The sequence below is a fragment of the Protomyctophum bolini genome, assembly GCF_963924005.1.
Source record: "Protomyctophum bolini genome assembly, chromosome: 8".
Taxonomy (NCBI): domain Eukaryota; kingdom Metazoa; phylum Chordata; class Actinopteri; order Myctophiformes; family Myctophidae; genus Protomyctophum; species Protomyctophum bolini.
The window spans coordinates 46,896,485-46,906,744 of NC_137869.1; the positions used below are offsets into that span (position 1 = coordinate 46,896,485).

General features: G+C 41.1%; 1 long non-coding RNA gene across 1 annotated transcript; it reads right to left on the reverse strand.

The window, feature by feature from the left end:
* Positions 1–983: 983 nt before the first annotated feature.
* LOC308319633 lies at positions 984–2,070 on the reverse strand. The gene is made up of 4 exons (XR_013964476.1): positions 1,953–2,070; positions 1,798–1,872; positions 1,579–1,648; positions 984–1,490 (listed from the first exon to the last, which is right to left on the reverse strand). It is a non-coding gene; the product is annotated as an uncharacterized lncRNA (long non-coding RNA).
* Between the last annotated feature and the right edge of the window lie 8,190 nt (positions 2,071–10,260).

Sequence of the window (10,260 nt, forward strand, 5' to 3'; positions counted from 1 at the left end):
TGGTCTGGAGCCATCCAGGCGTAGTCTACTATCCTGTTGGCAAGTTTTTCCAGCCAGTCCTTCCGGTCAGCCTTGCTGCTGGGCAGATTTTCTACCCTCGCCATTCCACAGATTGTTGTGGCTAGCAGAGTGACATATGGGCTGAAGTAGCAAACTTTTTACATAAGGGAGAAATAAAGTGTATATTTGATTCAAGCATTTGAAATCACATAGATATATATGTATGTATATATATATATATATATATATATATATATATATATATATATGTTATAGGTATAACTGAATAAATGGATTACTCATGTCTGTACGTACTCACTTCCACCATGTCCCATGTATGCTGGACATTTGCAGACACTTTTGTGACCTGTGTGAAGAAGTTTTTCAACTGTGGGTCCCTCTTGCACATTCACTCTCCGTTTTGTACAGTATATTCATACTGTCCTATTGTACAAAAGAAAGTGCTCTTGGGTTACTATTATTGACTTAAATACTGTATATGGACTTGAAGCCAGATGTATCTTTTGGATGAGACAAATAATGTTTCTTTAATACAGTGTACTACTGTTTTACAATACAAATATCATAGAAAATGTTATGCATTAAAACTACTTATTTTTAACATTAGTAATGTTGAATATGCCTGTAGAAAAAGCATCTCTCTGTGGAATTATTGGGGTGTAGGGATCAGTCGCTCCAAGCGTAGAGAGGACGTGTCAGCACCATTGGCCATCTGCTTGCAGTTGATCATTCTATCAACACTCAGTCCATCGCCACAGCAGAGTATCGGCAAAGGTTCACCATCCACTACAGGCACAAATTCATGGAGGTATCTCATAATTTCAATGACGCCTGCATTTGAACTGGGGTTGGCTGACACCACATCTAGGTTGGCCTTTGTAGCGGAAAGTGAACAGAGTTAATTATGTTTATTCATCTTTACATTTTACATGTGTGACCAAATGGACACTGATAATGTTTTGGAATAAATCACTTTGACTACGCCACTCTCTTTAAGGGGAGAGACCCTACACCAACCATATATTTACTGTTACTGTGGTGACCCAAACTCAGGTGAACAAGACCACAGAGGCTTTTGTGTGTACAACCATTGAACACTTTATTTAAATATAGGCAGAATGTTTATCAAAAATACTGTTTGTGTACCAACACTTTCATCGACCGGGGACAATAAGACTTTAATAATAATAATGAGCACCCAGCACACTGCTAAAACTAATAACACACTACAAAGGTTAAAACCCACTGCGGCTTAATATGCGCACACACTAATGCAATTACACTCGTTGTTAAAACACTACACACTTAGAAAAGGGGGAAAGGGAACAGTACGGTCATCATTGTGAAGGTACACGGCTCGGACTATAACGATAAACTGGTGAGGCACTTGAGTAGCAACTATCAATAAAATAAAGTAAAGGAGAAGAGCAGCGGCTGCCTGCTGACCACGATGTGTGTCACCAGTCAGCCTACAATATACAGAAATATAATTACTCCCTGAACACCATCATCATTACAAACAATACATACAATGTACTGGCAAGCCCATCTTCCTACCTATAGGCCGAGGCATGTACACCCACGGCAGGAGCATGGGCTGACCAGGGTCTGGGTCTGTCTGGTCTGTCTACAATATAATACAGAAAAGCATATTATTTACACATCACAAGACACCATGTGGGTCTAGTCATAAACCACCATGCTGGGTAAATGCAATCAACTAGTATGTACACAAACCTCTGGTTGCTATTAAACAACATATAAGTTAACTCCTACCTATAAACTCTTGTTAAAGTGCATACACAGTAGTTGCTGGTTCCTAGCCGTCCTGCTGCACAGCACCACCAGAAACTGTGGAGTGCAGTGACAGTGATAAGTATAAACCAACTCATGAAACAAACAGATAAAGCATAACCCGCCTTGTGACATACCTCTTTTCGTAAAGTTTGGGCGCACAGTGCTGGCTACCGGTGAATGCTGCCACCCCAGGACTGAACCATGGACGGACGAGAACAAACGCGACTCTCTCTGCTCTCACGAGAGCTTCTCTCACTATATAAAGGCTGTTGCTGCTGCCTGCTCTGAGCTCCCAGGTCCTAGCTCCCAGGTCCTAAGGTCCCACCCCTCACACATGCATCGTATGAAATTTGAACTGATATCATAAATGTATATCTTACTATGTTGTTTTTGCCATTCATTTATTTTATGTAGTCGTGTGCAATGTGTTGTTCCACATTGATTTTTGACAGAGCAGTCAGGTTGGCAACCAAAATTCTCTCAACCAAGATCACCATGCGATCTCGCAGTCTTTTTTAAACCTAAAAAAAATCATGTTTTTGCAAAATTATATACAGTGTGTGTGTGTGTGTGTGTGTGTGTGTGTGTGTGTGTGTGTGTTTGTAGAATTAACACTATATTTTTTTAATGTCACTCACCCCTTTTGTAGGCAGAAGTTTGTTGGGTTGTACCTCAATGGCTCTGCATCCTTTGCCTGAAAGGTGACTAAAGTTCCCCTTGTTTTCGTGAGCGAAGGTTAGTGCATAGAACAGGAACATAATTATTTGCATGGCCCATTGCTCTGGTGTTTCCCATGCACCAACATCTGGGGACCACAAATAAATATGTTATTACTTTTGTCAGTACAAGTTCACATAAATAAGATTACATTGTTCAATGCTCTTTGAACTCCACGGCAACTGTTCTGGTCTGGACAGATGGTTTGTATGCTATACTGTTGGTAAAGACCCTCAAACTGTGACTCCAGCTGTTTTATTACACCTCTGTCCAGGCTGAACGTGGATAGAGGTATAAGAGAATACTATATTTATCCATCCTTTGCACGGAAGTCCTACAAAAGCTAACAGGTTGCTAGCTGTCAATCACACATTGATATTGCATGGCCATACTGCCATGAGAAACAGTGAAACAATACATTTTAACGTCACAACATCAAGGTCTATAATGTATTCGGCCCCCTGTCCGAAAAGGCCTTATATGTCCTTAATCCGTAATTAATACATTATCGATAATTATTTCGTTTTTCAACAAAAACTGCTGTTGTTCTTTTATTCAAATCTATGTTGTTTGTCAATGTATTTTCTACATAGTCAACATACCTGGACATTGTCCCATGTCACAGAATAGGAACAGGTTCTCTTGGCAGCAGGACCAAATAGCCTCCTTTTTAAAGCTGTTTTCACCTACACCAACAAAGGCACAAAAAACGTATAATCTTGTATTGTTTGATCATACACTTGTATACTGTTTTTTTTTTTTTTTTTTTTTTTTTTTATCCCACGATTTTGTAACCCATTTTTCACCCCTGTGTCAATCATCTAATGTGATCCTGGGCTCTACACACCCTCCGCCAACCTGGGGAGAGCAACGGACTTAACTCATGCTACCTTCATGCTTGAGTGTCCAAGTTGCTCCTTTACACCTGACAGGGGGGAGTTTCCCTGGTTGGACGTAGCGCGTGGAAGGAACACGTTATTCCAACCAGTTCCTTTCCCCTCCATCAGGCGCCCCGGCTGGCCAGGGGGAGGCAGTTTAGAGACCAGGATTACTGCATGTGTTTTTTGTATACTGTTTTTAATGAAATTAAAACATGAATTAACAATTAAGTTATTTTAAAAGGAAGTGATTGTTGTGGTGTAATGTAATTTCATTATGTTAGAGTCTTGTACCTCTGACCTTTTTTTCCAGTCTTTGATTTTGTCATGATGGCCTAACCGCATCTTATCAACGGCGGTTCTGGTGGCATCGACTCCCAGCGTCAAACCTAGGTGGTTCATAGTTTTGATGATCTTCTGACTGCACCCTTGCTTCCACAGTTCGATGCCGATGCATTTTGTTGAGTTTCACAGCTGTAATAGCGTGTTGTACCAGAAATAAGAAGTGAAGATATATTAGACGGAGGAATAACACTGAAGAGTAAATAAAGTCACACCAGGAGGCATCAGCTGTAGTGTTGCTGGATCAGTAGTACACACGTCACTGACATATTTATTCACACCTGGTTATATACAGATACAGATAACAAGCATTTCCTGTCTGGGGCTTGTTACTTCACAATAAGAGTTATCAATAATAAAATATATATACATACAATAAAGATCATATTCCAACACATTTCTGAATGAAGTTTGCTTTATGACAGGATGAGATGAACAGTGCCATCGCTGATTCGCTAGTGCCATTCCAGTCCTCCGTTTTACCTTTTCTTCTTGCAGTAGAGGCCTTTCTTTTTTTCTGAAATGCATAAATGCATCTTAAATTTAATGTAGGATTATATATATATATATATATATATATATATATATATACACACACACAACATCATGGTTTCACAATAAACCAAAACACATATAAAATTCCACCAGCTCACATCTACAGCAGAAATGATTGCAATATTACTGGCAGTACACTGGGTGGAGGAGATTAGGCTATGTTCAGACGCAAGCTCAGTGTTAAAAAAGCCTACAGTGCAGCAACTCAGAAAGCAGGCCGGACATTCTAATAGAAATAAAACAAATCTTATATAGGATAGAGATGATGGGCTTAACAGTGGTGTTTATGTGGGTAGGCTACCGGACTACTGGCACATATTGGCGTGAGAGGAAATTAGGAGGTGGACAAGGTGGCAAGGGAGGTGACAAACTGTAGCAACATCGAGATGGCAGTGAAAGTTAGTAAGATGGAGGGAAAGAGCATTATTAAAATAAAGATGAAGGAGAGATGGCAAAAGAGGTGGGAGGAGGAGAGGAAGGGAAGGTGGTTTTATGGAATTCAGAGGAAAGTAGGAGAGGTGAGGGGAGCAGGAAGGAGCAGAAGGGAAGAGACAGTAATAACACGTTTAAGATTTGGACATACAGGCCTAAATGCAGCATTATTATGATAGGAAAACACAACACAGGAGTAGGTGCGATCATGTTAGGGATCAGGAAACAGCATGAATTGTAGGGCATATGTTCAGGAGAAAGAAGACAGTTAAGGGAGAATTTAGCAGAAATGAAAAAGCTACGACTTAGTAAACATTTTAAGGAAAGTGTCAGGAGACAGGTGCTATAGGCACATTTTTGAGTATTTAAGAGTAACCAATCTGATCGGTAGAATTTAGGTTTGTTTGTTATGTAACTCAGGAATCCAAGAAGTAGGAGAAATACAGACACCAGTAGGTGGCGGTAATGCACATATTTGTTTGCCAACCGCCAATAAACCCCACAAGAAGAAGAAGAAGAATCCTTTATTGCGCATGCGTGAAACACTTTGATCCGGATGCGATGTTGAACAAAGACAAAGAGCTCGTCGTGTCTCTATGGTCTCTATATGGTCGTGTCTCTCGGTCATTGTTGATGTTTGTGTCTTTACACATTCTATATTCCAGTAGGAACAGAAAGCTTGGAGGAAATGTCTCATAAAGGAGGTCAAACGAGTCAAATGGAGTCTGTACGGCTGAAGATAAATGGACACATGACGTCCGTGGGAGAGGACATATTGTGTGTTTTGGACAAACAGCAGCAGAGTGGTGGTGCTGACATTTGTGTGAAGCAGAAGCTTGATGTCAGAGTGTTTGTGTTGGAGCGCCTCAGTATGGCCACACTGTTCATGTGCAACCTATTTCAGAGAGAGATGGAGACACTAGAATCTCTGCTTGAGAAACAAAACAAACTGCTGGACATTGGTTTTGATATGGACATCATCGATCTACACACCGCAGGTTAGTAAACTATGAACAACACAAGCTTAGCTACAGGTAGCATTAAGCTAGCTGAACTCAACTACATTTCCCAGTAGCGTCAAGTTGTTCTTCTAAATAGTTGTTCTTAAATCTTGTGTTCAGGTATATAAAACTAGAGCCATATGAAATCTGTTTCATTTTTTTCCCAAATTCTGTTTTTTCCATTTTAATATTTCTGAATTCTGTAATTCATACCGGAAATGGAAATAAACCGGGGGCCCTAGATCACCGATTGCCAATGTTTTGTTTGACAAATATAGTGTCAGACATTTTAAAGTTTCCAAACCAATTTGAAAAACTTAGTGGATAACATTTAAACAAACAGCAAGGGGAAAAAACACGTTTTGATGGATAAATGCAAAAGATTTATTCATATAGTATTAACTGCCAAAAACGATGTTTGTTTGTTTTAAAGCCACGTCACACACAGCATTTCCTGCCATATCACCATGGTACGATATGATACTATTATCGGCAAGGCATACGATACTATTATTGCCATTACTTCTACAACATTGCTTTTAATTTATCTTTTATATTTTATTTTTGTTATTCATGTCCTCACTGTATTGCATTACTGCTTGTTTTTTAATGTTGTTGCCTTGCTTTTCTTTTATTCTCCATTTTTCTGTAAAGCACTTTGAGCTACATTTCATGTCATGAAAGGTGCTATACAAATAAAGTTTTATTATTATTATTATTATTATCGATTAATTGAAAAAACACACACGGTCACACACACACACACACACACACACACACACCTGACTAGGTGAGTCACTGCTGACCATTTTTACTCTCTCAGACGTATAAGATAACACTCAGGATTTGTGATTTGTGTTTGAGAATGTTGACTAACTAAGCACTAAGCACACCTGCACGTCACATTAGCTCAGGGCAGGATTGCCGTTTAGCAACAATGCAGCACACTTCGGCCGCCAGGGTCACACACCACGGCCAGCCTTCCGGGACCTCACGAAAACACACCCTCTGATCCGCACCAATGTGCACATCAGACCCACATTTAATACATTTACCCCAAAACACACAACTAGCCCTGCCAACATGTTGGGAAAGACACAGCTTAATGTACGGGTCACCGATTGCTGTACAACATCCCCCTCATGTTCTCTCCACCCATTGCGGCTACACCACACACACTAACCTACACAATTCTCCACCCGCAACACAGAGACCTTATTGGCTAGCCCGCTCACATGCCGCACACCGTGACGGCACAACACAGCAACGCACAGCAACTGACAACGTAAACAACAACGACATGCTTACTGCGTATGTGCACGTTCGCGCGTGTGGATAAAAAGCTCGCTCCTCCGTCTTCACTTGATTTCTGAACAAACCTGACCACTGAATGTTCCATTTTCTCCTGAAATTTTTATTTCAGCCCAGATTAGGGCCAATTCCGCAATATTCCGTGTTTTATTCCAATTCCATTTTTATTGGTCATTTATGCGATTCCGTCCGCGATTCCGTTAACACGGATTTCATATGGCTCTAATAAAACGTAGTATTATTTATTGTTTTTAATATTTTTTATCCCACGATTTTGTAACCCATTTTTCACACCTGTGTCAGTTATCTAATGTGATCCTGGGCTCTACACACCCTCTGCCAGCCTAGTGGGACATGGTGCAACGGACTTGAACTCATGCTTCCTTCATGCCTGAGTGTCCAAGTTGCTGACAGGGGGGAGTTTCCCTGGTTGGACGTAGCGTGTGGAAGGAACACGTTATTCCAACCAGTTCCTTTCCCCTCCAGCGGGCGCCCCGAACGGAAATCAAACCCAAGACCTTCTAGTTGTGAGGCGACAGCACTACCAACTGTGCCACCGTGCCCCCTTAAAACTTGTCGCCAATTGCAGCAGCATGAGTAATTGTGTGTTAGCCACAATTTGCATCATTAAAAAAAATATATACCAAGGGATTGAATCTAGAGTTGCAATACTCTCGATTGACAGCCCATTGATCAAATTAGAAATTTCCGATTTGCTTGTATTAAACTACGTTAAACTCAGCTGTACCTACTTCATACTGTACTAATCCCTACCGTACTGTACTAATCCGTACCGTTCTGTGCTGTACTAATCTGTACTGTACTGCACTACTCCGTATTGTACTGTACTGTATTGTTACTATACTGTTACTGTACTGTAACAGGGTTAGTACTGTACAGCAGTGTTTCCCAACCTTGTTTCAGCCAGGGCACACTTTTCATAGCCTAATCCCAGGGCACGGCCCGGACGGTTAGCTCAACCGTCTGGGCACCTAGGCTGCTGAGCCAGCCTGACGGCATGCCATGGGTTCGACTCCAGATGGCCTTTATCCTGTAGTTTTTTTCCCATTGCATCAGTAGTTGAACTTTTTGTTTTCGATTCGTAAAGCGAACAACGATAGCGGGTTTGGTTTTCTTGTCCTTCCTCGGGAGAGTATGACATGCAAGCAATACTGCGAGCATCCAGGTGGATGTCTTGGCTCTCGAAGAAAGTTGTGACTTGCGATTCAATTGTTTGCTGCTCCTCTGGCGAGGGATCCTCTGTGTCGCTCCTGTCACCAGCCACGACCTTAGCATAGGACCGTGGCTTGACAGCCAAACCGCTGATTATCACATCTTCCAACCTTGAGTATTGCTCCAGGTCATCAATGCTTCTTCCATCAGGTCCAGCAGCACGGTTTGCTGCTTATAGCTACCATGCTGAGCTCGCCTGACATGAAGTTTAGAGATTTCTGGATCTCCTCCAACTCTTTCTCCACTCTAGTCTTCGTTTGTCTCTGTAGTATTTCTCAGTTTCCAGACTTTTGTTTCTTTCTGTTTTGCCATCACCGTGTCATTTTAAATATAATGTTCTATGTATGAACTTGTGAATGTCACAATTCTAATAGTATATTGTTTGGTTTTAGTCTCGTGAAGATGTATATCTCAATTCTATATATAGAATTCAATATAGATCTCAATTATTTTTTAGCAAGAATTGTGCAGCCATATTCAAGGATTCTAATCGGTCTATTGTCCTTAGCAACCCGGTTGGCAATTTTTTTGGTTTATTTATCCGAGGTGGACTTGCTTAAAGGCCTGCGTTCATTCAGGGTGGTCTGACGCAAGCCATGTGTTTGCACTGGAAGCCCCAACAAATGCATGCTTAGCGTTGAGATGGAACTTTAACTTATTTGTTGTATTCCTTCATTCCAGACCAGTGTGTGGAGTCAAGTCTGCAGGTGAAGATCAGTTCTCCAGCCAGGACTGTTTCTGTTAAACAGGAACCTGAAGACCACCTTAAACAACAACCTGAAGACAACCTGGATCTCGGTAAGTTTCTAGCATTAACAGTATGATGCATTTATGCATTGACCACTGCATTGATCAAAATGTATTATGAATGGGACAATGGTTCGCCTCTAAAAGTATTAATGGATTCACTGAAGTTTTGCAGTTAATTCTACCTCAGTATTAATTCAATTTCAATGTGGGAAAATGTGGGCGAAGAGTAATGTGTTGATACTTTTTCCAGCCACTACTCTGCACCAAGGTAAAAGATTCAAACATTTTATATTCTTGTATTTTTCCTAGATTTTCTGCACGTCCCTCTGTGTAAAGAGGAGGTTCCACCTGAAGAGGAGAGGAGCTCCAGTCTTGTCCAGGAGGAACCACAACCTCCACAGATTAAAGATGAACAAGAGGAGCTACTTCAAAGCTCGGAAGAGGCTTGTGGGTCAACGTTGACATTACTAGCAGTGAAAAGTGAAGATGATGATGATGATGATGATAACAGAGAGACAGAACCTGTAGCCAGCACCTCAACTGAACACATGAAAACACAAGCTGATGTAGAGGACTGTGGAACATCACAACCAACTAGTGATGGCCAGCTCCTCTCTTCACACTGTTCTGAATCTGATACTGGAGACAGTGATAAGTGGGAGGAGACTAGGGTAGATCAGTCAGCTTTAAACACACCAAAATCACAAAACACACAAACTGTGAGGGGAGGGCACAAGCTGTCCCATGACCTGAAATCATTAAAACAAACTCACTCCACGAGGAGTCACACAGGGAAGAAATGTTTAAGTTGTACAGATTGTGGCAAAATGTTTAATACAAAAGGAAATCTAAAAACACACATGAGGATTCATACAGGCGAAAAGCCCTTTTCGTGTGCAGTTTGTGGTACAGGCTTTAGGCAGACGGGTAATCTAAAATCACACATGATGACTCATACAGGCGAAAGGCCATTCTCTTGTACAGTATGTGGTAAAGGCTGTGTTCACAAGGGTGATCTAAAAACACACATGATGACTCATACAGGTGAAAAGCCCTTCTCTTGTACAATATGTGGTAAATGCTTTCGTCAGACGAGTGGTATAAAAACACACATGCTGACTCATACAGGCGAAAGGCCATTTTCTTGCACAGTATGTGGTAAAGGCTGTGTTCTCAAGGGTGATCTAAAAAGACACATGATGACTCATACAGGTGAAAAGCCC